This window comes from Ammospiza nelsoni, chromosome 4 (assembly GCF_027579445.1).
Source record: "Ammospiza nelsoni isolate bAmmNel1 chromosome 4, bAmmNel1.pri, whole genome shotgun sequence".
Taxonomy (NCBI): domain Eukaryota; kingdom Metazoa; phylum Chordata; class Aves; order Passeriformes; family Passerellidae; genus Ammospiza; species Ammospiza nelsoni.
Window position 1 is genome coordinate 11,259,060 of NC_080636.1, and position 21,081 is coordinate 11,280,140.

Sequence of the window (21,081 nt, forward strand, 5' to 3'; positions counted from 1 at the left end):
GCTAAGTAAGGACACTGAATGGATTTCATCTATTCTGACAGCCTCAGTCCAGTTGTCCACAGCTAGAGGGAGGGAAACAAAGTGTCATATGGACAGATTTCCAGGCACCATCCAGCTTGTCCACCTTATTACTTCTCCTAGTTTTTGGTTTCTTAAAACAGGCTTGGAAATTTATATTATTTCGTTCTTCTTTGTCATAGTTGAAGATGTACATTCCTCCTCAATGGGGTCATTTGTCATAGATATATTTTGGGTTCCTATCCTCTAAAAAGAAAAAACGCCAACAAATCCCATATCATAAGCATTGTTGAGCCTCTCCCAGGGTCAAGCAGTCTCACAGAGCAAGCTATTGCATGGGGAGGAGTCTGTGATGAGCAAACCCCACCTGCCCCTGAAGTGTGCGTGCAGCAGCGAGCCAGCAGCGTGCTGAGCCATGGCTCTGTTCCACAGAGACACTTTCCACATTTATTGCTCTTGATTAGAAAAACATCCCAAAGTTTAGAATTGACATTTAAGACTGAATAAAGTTCCAGTTTGGTTTTATCAGGGCAAACTTTAAAATAGATTATCTAATAGCCTTTGTAACAATATTTCCTTTATGAGTTGAGTGGGAAGAGCATTAAGGAAGGCTATAAATCAAATGCATACTTCTGGTGAGTGCAGGAAATCCTTTATGTTTCATAGAAATAGAAATAAATGTGGATCTATTCATATTGTCTACATTTTAAACATCATCCGAGGTAGCATTTCTAGAAGCAAAATTATCAGAAGAAATCAAAGGAAAAAAAATCCCCCAAAAATACAGTGGTGCCTAAAGCACTAATTAAAAGCCATTGCCTCCGACACATAGAAGATACAAAAAAATCCCAGCATTTTTGTTTTCTTTTGTTTTTTGGTGGGCTGGGGGATAAAAGAAATACCATGGTGTTGAGATTTAAGACAATTCTCTTAACACTGATAGCAAGCCAGCATGTCCACTGGAAAATAATCTGCCCTTAGTGACTAATTCCCAACAGAAAACTTGGCTGCTTGCCAAAATGTACATACCCCTTCATGTATGCAGGAAATAATTTTCAGCAAACCCAGAGCTGGCCAAGCAGGATGGGAGATTCTGAGCAAGGCCCCACTGATACATTCTATTGGAATGGGTTAAAAGACACTCACAGCAGCATGGTATGGATGATACCAGTGAGGATTTAAATATGCAGCATAATGGTAAAGCAATTAATAAGAGCAGTTGCTAACAGTTGCACAACAGAGGAGTGTTTTAAAATTCCTGTGCTCTTTAACAATAATGTGGAGAGACGCTGTGAAGGGGAAGGAGGGGAAAGCCTGGCATGGAAGGGACATTCCTTCAGTTCCTCTCAAAAGTTTGAAAAAAACCTCTGGATAGGAAAATACTATTGAGCAGCCAATTCTTTCCACATTTGGCTAAGCCCAATGCCCAAAATACACAGAACACTACTTCACTTTGAAAGGATTGCAATACTCCTATCTGAGTCATCTGAAAGCAAATAAAATGAGACCTAAACAAATAAACCTAATTGTGCATGGAAACAAATCCAGCTCTCCAGCTTGGCCATGGCTTTGTTTTTGTTAGTTTAAAGCCTACATATGCAGTTTTAGTGGCATCAGGAGTTATACAAATATTGACAACAAATTGCCAAATGTTGTTTTTTTCCCCTTCAGTGCACAGTGTAAAGAAGCTGGGGTAATGCTTCTAGGAACCTTCCCCAGTGCACTGAACCAAATCACAGCTTGATGGGATCCACTCCAGCCTCTTCTCTGAAGAGCAGACACTAATGAGATTGAGGTTGTTGATTGTTATCGTCAGAGACTTTTATTTTTCACTCATTAACTCTGCTGAACACAAATCCAGGCTTTCGAAACGTAGCTCAAATGTTTGCACCATAGCCAGGGCATTGTCACATGCTCTGTCCTCCACCCCGTGATTTGTTGCTAGCTTGTGTCATCCTTAACCTGCTTCTGGTGGTTTGGCCAGGAGAGAAACAAATAATGATGACAACTGAGAAAACCAAGCTGCTCTCTGACATTGCTCTTTTAAAATGCTAGAGCTACTTGCTGGCTGTGGAGAGGGGCAGTCGCCTTGAGACAGAAATCACTCATGAAATCCTGCTGTCATCTGTCAAAGGTATATTTCCATCAAGTTGGTCTGAATCCTTAGCAGCTTGCTAGGAAAAATGAGAATATGTCAAATCTTGATCTGTCACAAGCCAAAGTTAGAAAAAAGAAAAAAGAAAAAAGAAATCACATTTGACTTTTAAATGAAGCCCAGAATTTCCTCTCACAGAGAGCCAATAAATTAACACATATTCTTCCTCCTTGCTTCACGTTCACAAAACACCTACAACTTTTATTATTTTATGTGGATGGATAACAAGGTTTTCATTTTGTAAAACCATAAATTTGTAGTACCAGTAAAAAAGAAAAAGAGGAATTTTAGAACTGGATAACGACTCTGAGAGTTTTCACACAAAGAAGCCACAGAAATCAGACTCCTATATTCTCCTCAAAAGCTAGACGGTTAAGACACTTATCTACAGTACTGGAAAGATTAACTGATATTGCTGTTTCTTCTTATTCATCCAGAGAACTTACAACTTGGTCTTGTACATTTCAATGATCACCTAATGATCAGGTTATTGAACACCCTACAATATTGAACACCATCTTTTTCTCCTTTTCATCAGAAATTGCATTCTACACATAAGAAACTCCCCAAAGAGTTGCATCACAAGTACTGAATTTCCATGAAAAGTTTTAGGGTTTAGTGTTAAGATCCCCAGCAAAAAAAGTCCTTGACTAATTGTAAACCTCATAGCTGTGAGTGTTATACTATCCACTCTTCAGTTATTGTAGTTTTACCTGCTCCCCATATGCAGGCAGACCTCAGTATATTCAGGAAGCCACATGCAGAAGCATCTGCAAAGGCTTTCTGTAGTGCATTGCTTATCACAGTGCCCCCAAGATCCACCCTTTACTGGCACAGTAAAGGGTGGATCACTAAATCAGTGAAAGGGATAGCAGAAAGGCATGAGAGCTTGGGGGTTGTGAGAAAGTGAAGGAAAATGATCCTCTCAATTTCACTAACTCTGGACCTTCGTAAAAAACCCACACAATGCTTGGGACTGTTCGTGCTGTGAGCAAACACTGAAATATGACAAGGCATCAAGGCATGTTGTGTTACGTGATATTCAGGCAGCTGCTGTGATGGCAGTTTTAATCCACCAACTGGTGCAACGAAACAAATCTGAAATGTAAAAGCTAGATTTCCACCAAAATATTTCATTAATATTACATGCACGTAAGTCAGGGAACTCAGACTACTAATCCCCACAGCTACTCTAAGTCAGCCCTGAAGGACAAAGCAGCAACACAGCTGCACAGAGAGGTATTCTAGGTTTCAGTTTCCTGACAGAAGTATGCAAAATTTCTCTATCAATGTTCTGTTGGCGTATTTTCTTTGAAATTGGTTGAAGGGGGAAAATACACATTGTTTTTCAGAGGAATGTAAGTATGAAATGACTGTATACCAACATATGAAGATAGCCAGATATAGCCAAATTTGTGTGAACACCTACTAGTGGAAAGTTTCACCCAGCAGAACAGATCTCAGCAATATGTTTTAGGTCAGGGGAGGAGTGGAGAGCTGAATCTTCTTCTGTCCTTGACTGCAAATTGAGAACCAAGGAGCTTCCACAGCATTTGCCAACCTCAAAACCTGTCCTGCACTTATAACAGTGCCATGCCTGCCTCTCAGAAGCCCCACCAGCCAGTCTGTCAGCACAGAGCTGGTTGACATAAGCCCCTACAGCAACAGAGCCTTGCTTACTCAGCTAAAATACCCTGCAGGTCCCACACCATGGGGGAGGAGGTTGGGACCTACCCTCAGAAGTCACCCACCAAGGCAGGAGAAAAACACACTTCCAAGTGAAAGAAGAGAGGGAGAAGGTGAGAAGGTTTTGTCTGATTTAGCAAAACACCTTCTTTTCTTGGAGATGTGCATTCAAATCACTTTTAAACTTCCCTAGATTGAAGCAACAAGGAATAAGTAGAAAGGAAAGCAGCATCTGAAGCTGTCCGTAAAACAGGATACGGGTAGGTAACAGATCAGCAGATGTAAGGGCACCTCACCAGCCTGCTCTCTCCTCATGTCTCATTCTCTCACACACTCACCCACTCTTCCTTGGGCTGGGCACCTGTTTGTCCACTGAGGCAAGTCAATTAAAACCAAATTTAAACTACAATTATCTCAGATAGGAAGGAGACTCAGACAGCTACTACTTCCAGCTGGAACTGCGCAGGGGCGCTGAGTGCTGTCCCTCCCTCCTGCCAGCTCCTGCATCCTCCAGGTGCCACGATGTGGGGATGTCATCTCCCTCCACAGCACACAAACTGCCCACAAGCATGACAAGGCAAGTGTCATTTTCCACCCTGGCTGCCACTGTGGGTGGTCATGTTGGTGTCTGCTCGCATTTGCACGGTACTGGATGCTGTGGAGTGTACAAACTGTTCCATATGGCTCGTGGAGGGAGAGAGCCATGCTAGCAGTGCATTACAAAGCTGCATTTATGTTACCATATAGAGCCCCTGATCTGTATTTGTCTTAGCATGCCTATTAGAAGGATAGATGAAAAAAATCCTATTTCTCTGTTCTTGAAAGTGCAGGAAGAGTGGCTGCCGGCAGGACTGTGCCCTTTACCTTGGAGTTTCTACCTGTCACCCTCCTGCTCGGTAATTGTCACATGCTGAACTCCCCTAAGGTCTTAATTTTTCATTTCAATAGCTTTTACTCTTTAACTTTCCAGGCTACCTTCTTGTTTAATATCTGATCTTTTCCAGCAAATTAGTTGACTGCTATTTCTGAGACACCGTCAAGTTATTTACCTCGCTGAAGTGAGTTAAGTTCCTCCCCCCACGCCCCCATCCGCCCCCTGTCTGTCTGGTTTCCCCCTCTAGTCTAGCTGAAGTGACAAACTCTCTCCCCTAGCCAAACATTTGTTTTTACAAGGTATTTTTATACCATCACCTCTTCCCTGCATCTCCCCCGCCCACCCACCACAAACATATGCTGTAGTGGGAGGACATACTGGTTTCACATAATTTGCAATGTTAAGGTGACAAATTTCCCCTCCTTCAAGTATTTTTTTTTTAAGATCTGGTTTATAAAATGCAAATTCTAACGGGTTAGCTTCTCTTGCCTTTTTTACCCTGTGCATGGTGTCGTCCTTCTTTGCTTAGAAGTCAGTGGAAAACAAAAACCACTTGATTTGTATTATTCAAAACCTATTTTTGCCATAATAATATACAAAAATAGACAAAAATAATATTGTCTAGATTGATAGATTTCTCTTTATTCATCCCAAGAAAGACAGGAATTATGATAAATTCTGAGAAAGTAGGCAAATGTAACCACTTTACTGACTTCATTAGCTGGTCCCAGTATGTTTTTCTCTGTGTTAAAATCCACATGCAGTCACATTCACGCAGTAAAAACAACCTCAAGTGCTCTAAGCTCCAGGCTTGGAACCATGGAAAACATGACTGTGGCCTTCATCATACCCAATTAGGGGTACATGTAATTCACAGTGATTCTGGTGTGGTGGATAAATGCCTAAGCCAGCTTTAAAGCAGGCAGGAACAATCTAGTTAAAACAGCACAGAGCCCAAATTGGGCTCAGCCACTCTAAATATTTACCGTATTCTGAGCAGGAGGCTGCAGGGGCATGCATAGTACTACACTTGGAGAACTTCCAGTACCTGCATTCACCACTGCAAAGCAAGGTCTGCTGTGCTAAACATCCTGGTCATGCTAGCAGCACACATGCATGGAATGGGCCAAACTGTTTATAAAAACACTGAGTTTATGTGGCAGGATGACTGAAAAATGCTTTTTATATGTGCATGGTATCTAATCAGCACACACCATTAGACTTTCTGAGGAGGGAAAAAGTCTTATTTCTCATCCTAAGCCCAAATTGAGTACTATTCCAGAGTGTAATCTGCATTTTAATTCCCATTTTATGCAGAACTTTTAGTGCAGCACAAAACAACAACAAAAAAGTATGCATCAAAAATGCATCCCTGTTAATTTAATCTTGTGACTTTGTCTCATATAAGAAGGGCAAAGAAAGATAAATTTGAAAAACAAAACAGGGTAGGTCAACTCACTGCCAGCAGCAGAGGAACAGAATGGGAAAGTACTAAAGAGTGAAATTTATTTATACTGTGCAGCAACAGGCTCCAAAGGACAAATTGTTAGCAGAAGGAGCCACTCATAGCACATGCAAAGCTTCTCTCAAATCAAACAGATATGGCTGTCACTGTGGGAAGCCAAGGAGCAGAGAGAATGAAAGAGAGAGGAAAAAACCCTCTCCACAGACTGAAAACAATTGTAGTTAAGGGACTCAGAGTAGGACATGGGTAGTGCCTTCAGTTTCACTGTGGTTCGAGCAAAGTCATCTGGGGAAATGTCTGCAGCAAACCACCAGGAGTGAGCTAAGCAAATGAGAAGGGAACAAGCAAGTTTCTCAGTAAAATGTGTGAAGGAACTGGTTGTCTATTCCAAGAATTTTCATATTGGCCCCTTTTGTATGTCAAGAAAAAATGAGTAGAGGACCACCAGACCATCAGGGAGAAACCACTCACCCCAGTTGTCTGCTCTCATTCTGGAGCTATCAGCCTCCAGAGATCTGCAGGAAATAGTTCAGGGCTGTTCAGTTCTGTTGGCTCTTAACTCATTGTCAAACCTCTGGCACATACTCAGAAGCAGGTGATATTTATTTGGCAGCACGTTCTTTTCTAGAAAAACAACATGGAATCCTTGCATGAACACCCTCCTGTTGGCCAAAGATAGAGCCCTCTTCTGTGTGCCCTTGCAGATTAACAGGTGACCTCTGTGTCCCTAAAGAAGCATCCAAAGATGTATCCATGAGGTCCATGAGGAAAATATGCACACACGTGAAGAGACTGCTTCTCTCCCTGCTGGGTCACTGGACATTTTCCTGTATCAGACATTATCTGAGCATTCACTCAGCAGTTGGACATGGCACAACCTAGCCTGAACCTATTTTCATTTGTGACAATCTACACAATATTTCACTTTTCCCATTTCTCTCCCCTCAAAAACAGCAGTAGAAAGTAGAAATGTATCTTTGGGACTGATCTTCTGTCTTCAGTCCAGGTCACAGATCTTCTTGCCTCCTAAAAATAAGACAAATGTATTTTTTCTACTCAAGTGACCACAGCTCCTGTGTACCTACCTGAGCTAGCCACACAGTGGCCTGCTCAGGTCCAGTTACCACCATAACTTCATCAGCATCAGCTTGGCACCAGCTGCAGAAACCATCTCTGCAGTGAAGGAAATGGCTGGCCAAGCAGCCACAGCAGTACCAAACTCAGTGTAGGCTATATGGACAGCAGCATCCAAAACCTGGCTCAAACACATCTGCAAACACAGGCATTAGCCTATCCTTCTTAATGTTTTCAAAATGTTCAGAGATTTTTGGGTGAAAGATGCTGCTTCAGCACAAAAGCATTCCCAGAGCAGTAAACATACTTGGCTGGACCACTGCCTTTGTTTGAGCTCTGATTTGCTTCAAGAAAATGCAGTCATTTATAGCCTGTTTCACCTTCTAGTGGAACAGCTGCTGGCTGCAAGGAGCCAAACAGCAGACAGACTCTGTCCTCCTGAGATACCTCTGGCTAACAGCATGCACAGCTCTCCTCAGAGGCCAGCATGTCACTGAACAGTTGGTTTACTCTAAAATACTGCATGTTGTAGGTGCTTCCAGCTGCCTCATGAGGTATTTGTGTCAAAACCCATGTTCTGAGGAGCCTGTGCCATCTGAGCCATGTTTCATACCTACCCCAGAAGCAATATGTTACTTTTAAAGCAGTTCTTTCCATATCACAAACCAGAAAGTTTAGAGAGAAATGACCAGCTTTTCAGGGAAGGCCCGAAGTAGGGTGGAAGCAGAGGCTCTGAGAGTTTGTAACACTGCTTATCTTATGAGGAGAACATCTCTTTGGGAACAGGGAAGGATGTGAAGAAAATTATAAATAGAAGAAGACCACAAGGAAGTCAAAGGGTGCTGGACAGTCAAGACATACACAAGGAACAAAATGCAAACACTGGCTGGAAAAGCACTGAGGAATTTACATTTCATTCAAAACACAGTAAGCCAATAAAAATATTCAAAGGCAGAAGTAGATATGGCAGGAGCCAAAGGAATTTTTGCTGTCAGAGGACTGAATGGAAAGTACAGAAAGCAGGAGTGCTGCAGGCTGCAGGAGTTTGGCTGCAAGAGTCCTGTGTGAATCATGCTGCTCACCACATAGGGGGCACTGTTAGAGATCAGGTCTGAGAACACCGTGAAGCTGCAAAACAGAGAGAAGCCGAAGCAACCTTTGAAATGGACAACACACATTGCTCCTCCAAAATATGGAATAGGTTAATGCAATGCCTAGATTCTGTATAATGTATTTTTGGAGAAGATAAGCCAGACTCTTACTGGTTTAGACATCTGTGGAGTTTGGTTACTTTCATTGTCTGCAAAAGAGCTGCTCTCAGTTTACACCAGCTTAACCCTTGTACCCCCCTTCTGCACTCAGTATTACCCATTTAGATTTAACCACAGCATCAAGAAAGAGGAGAAAGTGATGCCAATCCAGACAGGAATTCTCCTGTGCTCTGTACCACTCAGAGAAGTTTTGGATATCACAAACAGATAATGACAGAAGGTGGCACACAGAGACCCCTGTGCTAAACTAAAGCTCAGCAGCTGAGGGTCTCCCTATATATCTGAGAAGGTGGGCTCACATCTACTCCTCCATTTCAGCTTTCAAAGGTTCAAGGAGAAAGAGCTAGGGATTGATGACTCTTTGGTTTTTTAATCTTTAGCCAAACTGTTTTCTTTTATTTTAACACACTGTATTTGCTTGGCCAGTTTAGTATAGATACAGGCTCCTCCACCCACTCCTGCCACTGAACTATCTCAGCCAGCTTGCCCCACTCTAAAACAAAACAGAATAGAAATATCACTACCTTTTACTCAAGGCTGAACAGTAGGAGCTTCTTCCACAAGGGCAAGATACACTCCAATAGGCAAACCATACCTGCTCTATGTGACACATAGACACTGTCCCTGGGCTCTGCACCTGAGGAGTTGTTTGCCTCAGTGCAATGCAGAAAACAGCTCTTGCACCTGCATCACACTGCCTGTAAGAACACAGCCTGCTCCAGGACTCACACAGCCAAGCTGAGCTCCAAGAAGTGGGGACAAAGCAGAGCACACTTAAAGAGCTGATGTGATGAACAACGAACAGAAGTGTGATTGTGGCTAGAGGGAAACTGAGCACTCTCTATTCCTATGTGTACCTATGTGTTCAAGAAAAAGCTCTTACTCCTTTTAACAGGCAGTATTCAGTGACTGACTTGAGGATCACCCTCTCTTTAGACAAGTATGTAACACGAAGTATTAACAGGAAGCAAGAACTGTGGGCAGAGGTAATGTGGCCAGCAACCATGGCCACTCATGTAGTCTGTACAAGTCTGGTGCACCAATAAATGTGTCCAAGAGGCAGAAGCTTTAGCAGGAGAGGATTGATTACCCAAAGGCAAGTAAGGTGATCTTGCCATTGGTACACTCTACAGGCACATGGGAGACTACCCAGGGACTGAAACTTGGATCCTTTGCATCCCCACGAGTGCTGTAAACACCTCACGATTGGCTAGTTTTGGGGAGGGAACGCACATTTCCATATCTTTGCACAATAAAACCTTCAAAAGATTTGTTTTCATCCCTGTGTAAAGAAAGGAACATAATTTTAAATCTCAGAATTTCAAGGAACAGGACGATTGTTTACGACACATGTTTGTAAAGAAAATAGTGCAGTTACGTCAAAGGTCATCATTTACCCTTACAGTACAAAGGTAAAGAGCCTTCAAACTAGATTGTTGAACTGAGAGCCAAAGACAGCTACATTTTAACCCTGCATTCAAAACCCCCCCCCCCAAAAGAATTTAACCATAACTATAAAGAGGCCTACTTGCCCCATCTACTGGCCATTGGGAAGACTGGATTTACGCTGCAATTAAAAGCATTAAAAGGCCACAATTCAGTCAATTCTCAGGTTATCAATTCTAAATTTAAACACATGCATAAGTGCTACTGAAGGTGCTAAGCACAGAAGGGCTCTACCAAACTGGAGCCCGAGGCCAATTATTTAGCATGGCAGAAATAGAAATAACAAACAAAGAGAAAAATATATTATTTTCAAAGGAAATACTAGGGCAGTCTATTCAGTAACACCAGTTTGTTCACCTTGAAAAATTAAATAAATATGCCTTCTTTTGTTCTGAAGTAGGCCAAGGTAAATTAATGCTATAAGACAGCAGCCTGCAGAACTTTTATCACAAAGCAGCCATACATACTGCAGGTCAGTAAGGTCATCACAAGGTTACCATGCCATCTTATGGATTTTTAAAATAAGCATTAGTTTAACAAATAGCTAGATAGCAAGTTAGGTTCCCTAAAGGCCTGTTGACATATTTTTCTTCTCTGCATGCAGTGAATCCATCCTTCTGAAGTGGGTCTATTCCTTTGAGGAACAGGCTGATGTCTAAAGGGAAAACATAAATTTTGGCTTGACTTGATGAGACCTTTTACCCTATCCTAGGAGGACCACTTGCTGGATCTCTCTATTTCAGCACATGCCTCACTCTCATCATGTTCTTCAAGGGCAGTGCCTGTGCTGGTACTGTAGCATCCCTCTGCTCCACGACCGCCCCTGCTGGTTGCCGGTGTAATCAGATGTACCTAGAGAAAAGCTGCAGCCAGAAAATGACCATCAAATACCCTGGCAGCAAGCTCCCCACCAGGTAACCCAATATACCTGCAAGCTGACTCACCATGAGATCTTACACACCCATCCTCTCTCCATGTGACCCCAGAGAGCCTCTGACAGTCTGCTTAGGCAGATCCTCAGTACGCAACTATATTTCCTGCAAGGCACACAAGCTCAAAGGACTTCTGGGTCTTGTAGATTCTAAGCAGAAACAGGACTGTCAGCATGTCTATCTAGGCCCAGGCATGAGGGCTCAGAGAGGAGTTATTGTCACACCACAACAGAGAATGATGAACCACCTTCTTCAGCAAGCAGAGCTCAGCATTGTCTTCAGGAAGTACAGGTGCAACCTTCCATTTTGAGGAGCTATGACCCCACCTACCCAGGAAACTCTGTAAGAATAAACTGGCCACAGCAGGGAATACACTGTGGGGGCCTGAATATATGTATTGTTATGGAGAGAGTCCCTGTTAAGATCTATGTACTGTAAGATCTGTGTGGGTCCTAGTTACTCTGAACGAGCTCCAGCTGCAAAGTCCTTAGTTGTGCAGCAGCTGTAGCTCGTGAAGGTAACTGGAATAAAAAGGGGTGGGTCAAGAGCCCAGGAGGAGCCCTTGAGAAGACACATGAAGAGCTGTGCTGCAGAGAAGAACAGTTTGGTACAGTATGTGACTTGAGAAATATGAATACAACAAGAATACAACAACTGGTGACCCTGTGTGAGGAAGAACACGCAGCCAAACATTGAGAGAAGGTATGGGACTTGAGAAATATGAATACAACAATACACTGTAAAGGAGGAACAGCATCCCATCCCCACTGAGGCTAATTCAACTCAGGGGACAAATCTGAGAAGCAATTATAACTACATTTAAATATATCATTTCTATACCAGATAGGGAAAGAAATCATTGGCAGTAGATCTAGACCTGGTGGTAAACCAAATGATGGGTTGTAGATGAAATTTCATAAAGCACGTGCACTACTCTGAGGATCATCACAAAAGGTTTGCTTAGCCCCCTTCCAGAAGTATATTTCTGATGAGTTTTGCCTTGAGGGAATGGTCAAATGTTTCAGAAATCACTCAAGTCCAAACTCTATAAAGCAAAAAAAACAGATGACAGTGCCTTGGTGCAAATTTTCGCACAAGCTCACAATTGCAGTGTAAGCTGGGATCCATTTCTAGATGACATTCCTAGAGGTCACAAAAAGGGCCAAGAGGTTTTTTCAGCTGAAGCATGTATATTCTAACATCCCAGTTATCCAGTGACTGCGGTAAAAGAAATACTGTCAGTGTCCAGAAGTATCTGCAAGGAAAACCCACTGAAGACAGGTCCTGAGGGCCCTCTGAGCCTCTCTGAGTTCTCTGAGCATCACAAGCCTGCTGAGAGGTTCCTCACAGGCACACAGCCACTTGGCATACTTCTATTCCACACTAGACATCAGGGGAAGCAATCAGCTGACAGCTGAGGTGTCACCTGGGACAGTGCACAGAGATGAGGACTACAGGCAGTGCCCAGAACTGCCTACAGTGCAAGCCGGTTTCCTCAAGAGCAGGACTTTTGGAGTTCTGTATCTAAGCTCATCTGACTTCCTCAATAATTCCTCATCTGCAAGGTACAAGTAGCACCACCTAAGATTACTTCAATTCTTCAGCATATAAGATACTAAGTAGTAGAAGAAAGACCAGTATTTACTCATGAGTAAACAGGTGCCAACTCTGCCTGGGCTTGTGAATTCATACACAACTCTCTGTGCATGAAGACCCACCCAGAGAAATATAACTCCTAACAGCTCAAGATTCCTCTCTCCTGAGAGGATGCACAACATTTAGCTCCCTGAGCTTCAATCCTGTTGTGCTGGGAGGACCCCCTGAGAGCAGCTGGTCATGTGGAAGCTGCTGGAAAAGGAGCCATAGCAGACAGCTGTCAAAGAGGCAGCCCTGCTGAAGAAAGACACTGAAAGGATGCTGGCCCATTTTTAATGGCCACAGAGTAGTGTTGCTCTCAAAAACAACCTCAACAGACAAGGGTGAGACTTCATTAATTCTCTAGTCCTCATGGCAGACACCTTTGACAGACCAAGTTCTGGCTTATTAGGCTGGGAAAAACCCACTCTGTTCGCTATGCAAAACCAGATTTAGACATCTGACTTACATCATGGGCCCCAAGCTTATTTTGTCAATCCAAGCTGATAAATAATCTTGAAACTGCAAAAGCAAATGTCTGGCAAGAGCTTTGAATATAAACCAGGCTCTAACTGAAAGCTACAATGATGACTGTAAATAAACCATTTATGCTTTCTTTCGCTGTTGCCATCACTGTACATGAGACAATCCTTATCCCACAACTTCCCATCTCTGCCCATTTTCAGTGCTCAGAAACAATCCTCAATTCTTATTTATGTTGCACTTGGCAGATTGAGGACCCTTTTTTTTTTCTTTTTGCAAAATAAGGTGAATGAAACATACTTGTTCCTCATTGTGAATAACTTCATAACTAATTATGCTAGTTACATACAAGACCTTTGAGGAGCAAAACATAGCATTGCTCTCTAAAAGAATTTTCTTAGTTACTTAACAGAACTAAATTAAATTTGTGTTTCCTATTAACTTTTTCCTGGGAAGAAAGTCTACATTCCTCAGCTGTGAACTTAGGTTGCTGCTCTGTTTTGGGGGTTTTGTTTCATTTTTTTTATTTAGTAATAAGAATAATGCACAAGAAGAAGACAAAGACAGGGCTCTCTAGAGACTGAACCACATATTTTATATAAAAAGAAAATTTGTTTCACTGGAAAATAAGCAGTCCAGAAAATACCAAATGAGAAGTTTCACTCTACATCTAGACACTTGGGAGTAGGCAATTATCCAGCTGACTAGTCCCTGTTTTGGGGGTTCTTCTGGAGTGCAGGGTAACTATATCTTTAGCAGCAGATATACTAACATTCAAGACAAAAGAAACATGCAAAGCAACTTCTTGCTACTACTACAAGCATTAAAAATATTCTTTAAAATGTCACTCACTCACCAAGAAACAAACATCAGAAGGAACTGGAAATCACTGCTTTGCCACCACTCAGGTCAGACACTGTTGCTTTGCTCCTCCTGGCAGAAGTCAGGCAGCACTTTCCAAGCACCACCTGCATCAGGCCACACTGTAATGTCCCACGGGCTCAGCCAGCTCACTTGGACATAAAACTAGGCACAGGTGCTGGAATCAGCCCAGGGGCTGAGCACCAGCTGGCACATCTGAAATGATTTCCAGCCCAAGGGAAATGAGAGAGGAGTGTTTGGAAAGACCTTGTGTGCAGAGACTTTCCAAATGTTAGTAGCCCTCCTTTAGAGAACCAGAAGTACTGACTAGGCTGAAGAGCAATAGATGGTGTGGACTGTTTGAGGTGTACTGGAGGGATAATTCTCTTATTGGGCACTGGGCTGGGCTGAGCAGCCCGCCTTCCTTTGCTGGACAGATGCCTAACATTCAGAGAAGACTTGTGGGATTGTGCTTTCACTTTGTTTTAGGCAAGGATATCCTTTCCTGTGCATAATTCCTCTTCAGAAGCTCCCTGTCATTTTTTACAACACCAAATATACAGCAACTATTGTACTAAACATAATATTTCCCCAGATATCCAGAATCTGCAAATATAAGTGTATGTATTCCTTATTGTATATGAAGTATCCCTGTGATGTTTTCTACAATGATACAAGATGGTAAAGCCATGAGAATGATGAGGAAGACTTTGAACATAACAGCTAGCATTCAACACAGAAATATTCATAAGAAGCTGTCCATAAAGAATACATACTTGGAATATGCAGATGATTTTAAGGGCTGTCACCTGCTGTGTTTCAGGAAGAAAAGTTTAATGGTAACAGGATAGTCAACACATCAACTAACACTAGAGAGCAGAGGGTAAGAGTCCTATGTCCATCCAGGTAAAATTAACAAAGCAGACATAAATATTATCATACCTCTTGTATACATTAGTAGTACAATTTCATAAGTTCTTCATTTCTAAGGATGCTATTTACCCAGAACACAGTCCTGAAAATTCCAGAAGTTATTTTCAGATAGTTGGGATCTGATAGCCCTGCTTAGGATCTATTTCAGGACAGAGTGAAGAAGATTGCTATACTGTAAATAGGAACTACAATTTTTTCTTTGATTTATCTCAAAAACTGCAGAGGAGACAAAATTGCTGACTCCTGAAAGAATTAAGTGGTTGAAGCCTCCTATCTGTTGTAGATATTGGCCCTAAGAGCCATGTTCCTAAGCAAGGCAGTCCTAAATGTCTCTTTGGAATGAAACTGGTTTGTGGTTATGCATTTCTGTACTACCAGCAGACCACTTAACACGGACACTTCTGGTATTGGAACTGTCTGCCCGCAAACATAGGTGGAAAAAATCATCTAGAAGATGAGAAACTTTCCATAGATTTAGGGCCAGAATTAGAAATTGGTTGTGAAGATTCATGGTAGTTTCAACAGAAAGTTGCCTGCCAACTTATGTTATCTTGGAAGACAGAAAATAACACAAACAAAACATCTTTTGCTCTTCTGAATTTTAGCTAGATCATACCATCACAGGAATATTCCTGAAAAAGGCTGGGCAGAGTGACTGATGGTAAATAGGGCATGAAATGGGATAAAGACATCTTTAGAGTTTCTAGGATCCAACAGGGCATACAGATCATAATCCAAGTAGCTCCCAAAGGAAGTGACACTTCACAAATGAATCACAAAGTGCCATCTGCATCACTCAACTAAAACTGGTGGCACAATTGAAAAATTATATTTTTACCTTTATCTGTGTCTCTTCTGTGATTCCAAAGAATTGAAGCAAAGGGAAACTTCTTATGTTCTTCACAGCAGTCATTATCTGGTTGGCATGCCTGCCTTGTCAGAGCCTTTTCAGGCAACAGGCACCTAATGACCTGTGGAAACCAGAACTGGGTGTGAACGCTTTTGCACCCCCCTAAATAATTTTGCTAATGAATGCAGATGTGACAATTCACTTAACCACATTTTGTCAATTGGACTTGACCACTGCCTTTCCTCTTCTTCAAGTCTGATGAGTGATGCTTTTTCTGACTAAATAAATCCATCCTTGTGCTCTTGTACTATTTACAGCAATTTTCTATTAGCCAAGCCTGGTTCTTATGAGTCAATAATCAGTGACAAAAGACAGGATGATTAGTAACTTCTGAACTTTTGAAATAAACTGATAGCAGCAAGCATCTCTCCTTCCTGCCTGGACTGGGGAGGCAGGTCACTCTCCAATGTTTAGGTACTTCTAACAGAATGGTTAATTTTATGTGCATCACAATGCATTCAAACAGATGGAGTATGAGAATGTCCAGGTACTTCCTTGGAAAACATCTGTCTACCTGTTCTTCTTTCCAGAAAAGTACACAAGAATCATAGCAAACTGTGACATAAAGAAAAGTGGGGACAGTGAAAAGTCCCAAAGTAGAATATGTCAAAGTATTACTTGTATTACCTAATCAGGTAACCAGCTTGTCAACCTGACAAAAATTCAGGGGATATATTCCCTCTGGACTTTAGCAAAGCATTTGGAATGATGTCACATGGGAAACAATTAGTAGCTGCAAGAACTGTGAGCCAAACATGAAAGTAGCTAAAAGCAGAAATGACAAACAGAAAGTCATTGGCATGGATGGATTTTACTGGTGGCATTCCTCAAAAGACTGTCCCAAATTTAACATAACTGTTTGGCACAAAACTCAAAGTATACTAATGAAATTTTCTGATTAAACAACTTGAGAGGCAACGTCAGAGCAAAGGAGTAGCTGGAATAGTAGCTATGGGACAAAATGTAACTGCTGAGTGCAAAAAGGAATAGCAAGTTTTTGCAATGAACCAAAAGCTTACCAACTGAAAGCAACCAGGAGGAACTCTGAGACATATTGCTAGGATTACCAGACTTCATGTATGGGAATGTGTCACTCAGATCCTCACAGCTCCTTACAGGCTCCTTCATTTCATGGTGTTTCTGGCATTGTTGCTTTGATCCAGAAGCACAGAGAGGTAGGCAGACAGGCCACAAAATCGCACAACCCATATTAAAAACATACAGAACATGCAAAGAATAGAAATGTCCCAAAAGTTTTCAGGTAGGACATGGGATTTTGGATTGAACCATAAGAAATTTGTTATATGGAACATCCAGCAAGCCCTCATCAGCCACTCACAGGATAACTGTAAGAACCAGAGGAAGACAGAAGCAGACAGTGAGGATACTAAGATTAGCTGCTTTCCAGGCTTCAGAGGACTCCTAATGGTACTGTTCATCCAGAAATGGCACAAGTTACAGTTCTTGTATGAACCTTCCTCATTTATGTAGATGTGAGGAGTTATGGCTCTAGAGCTGGCTTCCACAATCACTGGCACCCAAAAATTCATATAGAATAGATAAGGGAGCAAATACTTCTGGTTATATCCATAGTGGTTTCTCTTCATTCAGAGTGGAAGAATACATTCCTACATTGCACCTGAGCCATCCACTTGTGGGTTGCTGAGAACTCCTCCCACAGGAATTTCTGAAGCAAAGGGAATACCTTATTTTCCAGCCTTGAGTGGCATTGCTGATACTCATCCTTCTGAATTATGGAAAGAAGCTGAGAGGAGGCACCTTCCCTGCAACCTGGGGCCTGAAAGACACTTTTCAGCATGAGGTCCTTTCCAGCACAAATGATTCTGTGATATTTGGCCTCTTAAGGTAAGCTAGAGCAAAGGACAGCTATACAATTCCTCCTCAGATGCTCTCTTCTCATTATAACTTTGTCTTGCCTAGGAACTTTCTTTATAAAGGTTTACTTCCAATCTGCTGGGGAGGAAACAGAAAAGAGGTCAAGAGGTGTCACAATTTGCTCTGTGAGCTGCAGAGCCCACAATGGCTGTATATGCCAATGGATTTATGTCCTGTGTTCCTCATGCTCCCCCTCAACTGAATGCTGTCACCTCTCCATACCCACCACTCCACTTCCAAGAGCTCCTCTGGGGCTACAGGAGGAACACTCTTCCCAGCAGTATCTCAAGTTTTTTCTCATCTCCTTTCACTGTGCCCCAGTCTCCTCCACTTAGCACCTGTAACTCTTGGAAGGATTACAGTTGCTTTTTTGGCATGCCAAGGTCAGAAGGGAGTACTCATTGTTACAGAAAACAAGGGAAATAGCAACTCAAAATATTGAAAATTGCTGAATCTCAAAAAATTGCTGAGGCAGCTGGGCTGCCAAAATAAGCTGACCAATTTTCTGCTTTTTTTGTATATCTGTACAAAACACTCACATTCGGTTGAATTTCAACTCACTCATATTTGCAGTTCTTTCAAAAAATATTAGTATTGTGAAAAACAGATGAGTTTTCTGTTTGCCTCCCAAAATATAAAATTTCTATTCTCAGAACATAGTATTTCAGCAGTATGAAGATCTGGGAAATTTCATTGTAATTTTCTTTTGGAAAAGATTTTTCAAAACATTTTAAATTTCTGGAACCAAAATATCTGATTCTCACACAAATTCAGACCAACTTTTCCTAACCCTGAAGAAAACTTCTCAGACAAGAAATGTTCTCTAGAGCATCAAAAAACCCCACACTTCTGTATTTACCTTCAATTGCAAAGAAGGGGATCACTACCTGTGGCTATTTTACAGATGGAACTGAAGCTCAAATTACTTACCTGCTGCCAGACAAAAGCGTGGTGGAATATGGAACTGACTACAACAGTCCTATTTTCCAAGGCAGTGCCTTAAACACTGCACCATTTTTCCTGCAAGGCCCACACAGTCTGCACGATGGAGAGAGAGACCTCGGACCACAGTCCGACCTAAGCTTTGACCTGAACTTTGTGTTTTGCTCTCACCTCTTGCAAATTGTCCACACACAGAAACAGTGTATATTCCACAGCACTTTCTAAGAAGCTGGAGAATATTTTCCTTCCACAAGCAAACATACTTTTTGGGTTGTGTGGCACAACAGAAAAAGCCAATACAGCTTTTCATTTACTGCTGCATCTGCATGTTAACATGAAGGTCAGTAGGAATGTACACAATAGAAAGAAAATGAGTAGTTAATTATTGCTAGACTGCAAGAAGGGAAAACACATGCTTTAATTTGGTTTAGAAAAGAGCAAAACATGAGAACTGCTTCTTCTGGGCTGTTTTTTCATAGGAGGGCATACATAGAGTAAAATTCATGATAACTGGAAGCTATTTGATGTGCTTTGAGTATCACAGATAAAAAATCCCCTCCCATCATTTGGAATAATCTCAAGCAATAATTACAATATTCAGCAAGAAAAATCCCACTTGATTTTTTCAACATCCTGTGGGATTTTTCTTGCTGAATATGATACTCATTTACTGAGATTGTTCCTTCTCCCACATGTGTATAATCTGGCAATTTGCCCATATCTTTTGCCATATTTACTCCTTCTCATGTGTTTGTACTTGAGGGTTTCATTACATTGTCAACAATCTGCAGTGCTTCAAAACAAAGCTGTGTTTATTCTAAAATGCTATATTTGCTCTTTATGGTACAAGATTTAATAATTTCAAAACATCAGCATGCAACAGACCAAAACCTAGTACAACCAATTTCTCTTGGGATGTTAAACCACTGTTTAAAACTTTCCTTCAGTCCTTCAAGGGATGAAGGTGTATTTTTTTGCTGTTCACCATCCAGCTATAATAAATAAGCAAAATGCATTCATGTAACAGGGTAGAGATAACTGCTTTAAAAACATTTTAAGAAGGCATTTTTATCGAAACAATCAGAACAACTTGGACCAAACTGCCAAATTCAGTTGCTCTGCAGAATGCAGGCCTATTCCCTTCCAATCACCAAATTAATAGTAGTTGGAGGTTATGAAAGTAGTAAAGAACTCTTACTTCCAGAGCAAGGTAAGAGTCCTGGAGAGCAGAGTTCACTACATTGAACTTCACTTATCACTGATTCCTGAAAGAAGGGGCTTATGTCAAGCATCCATGAGCAGAACAAAGCATTGTCTCAAAGGCAGCTGCAGGACTAGAACCTAACACAGGAGAATTGGGCAAGTCTCCAGGCAACTGGCACATGCCAGAGCAATCAGAACATTTCAGTGTAAATTCTGGATAATTGTTGGAGTACATACCTTGCTGGCTTCACAGTTTTATGCAGACAGAATAGCAAAAATCTGAAAAAGACATTGACTATCCTAATGCTTTAAAGCCATGGTCCCTCAAAAGACATTCACTATCCCAATGCTTTAAAGCCATGGTCCATCAGCCCACTTCATTAGGTGGAACATGAATGGGAAGTGATGCTCATTAATACCAATGTACACTATTTTTAGAGTTTAGATTCACTTCAGTAGTGCTCAACTGATATAAACTGCTGTAAATTCTGTACAAATTGGCAATTACAAAACTTATCAAGCTTTTCTGCTCCAGAAGGAATTAGTGATCACGACCAACAAACATGTTTAGTTCCATAAATGCTAAATAACTGACTTCAGGTACTCAAATGCTTTGCAAAATTTAGGTAATATGAAGGCAAAAAGCTCAGTACCTGCCTCCAGCAGCCACTGCTCAGAAGCCATCCAACATTTTTCTAGGCAAGATCCAGACTCAGCAAATTGCTCAACTTCACAAAGTAAATGAGTAGCAGAGATTGTCTTATCTCTTAACCCCAAACTAAGTAATTTCACATTCTGTGTCACATCATTTATACTGATGGTTCCACACTACCATGATATATGATTTTTAAGCATTTATGTCACCAAGTGACAGAAGGTGCATAATGGAGAAATTCCCACATTCGCTGGAAAATCTTTGGTTTGCAGCTTGTCAGTTATAGATGGAGTATCTGCATTTCAGCAATGTTTTATTTTCACTGAGGAGGTATTTTACATGAAAGAACTTTGCTGAAATGGTCTCATTCATGAATGTTTTGTTCAAGAAAACAAAAAACCTACGGCTCCCTGATTTCTGCAGTCTCACTGAAGAAAGGTTTAAATTATAAAAACTTCTTTTTCAGCTCTATTCTTCTTTTCACAGCAAACACTGAATTAGCTTTGTGACAATGTTGCACTGTCCCATATAATGAAATTTCAGACTGAAAGAGGGTAGGTGTAGATGAGATATGAAGTTCTTCACTGTGAGGGTGATGAGGCACTGGAACAGGTAGCTCTGAGAAGCTGTGGATGCCTGGAA

At 41.5% G+C, this 21,081-nt stretch overlaps 1 long non-coding RNA gene across 1 annotated transcript; it reads right to left on the minus strand.

The window, feature by feature from the left end:
• Positions 1-1,900: 1,900 nt before the first annotated feature.
• Positions 1,901-18,728, minus strand: LOC132072865 (uncharacterized). The gene is made up of 3 exons (XR_009418418.1): positions 18,570-18,728; positions 15,672-15,804; positions 1,901-2,192 (listed from the first exon to the last, which is right to left on the minus strand). It is a non-coding gene; the product is annotated as an uncharacterized LOC132072865 (long non-coding RNA).
• Positions 18,729-21,081: the final 2,353 nt, after the last annotated feature.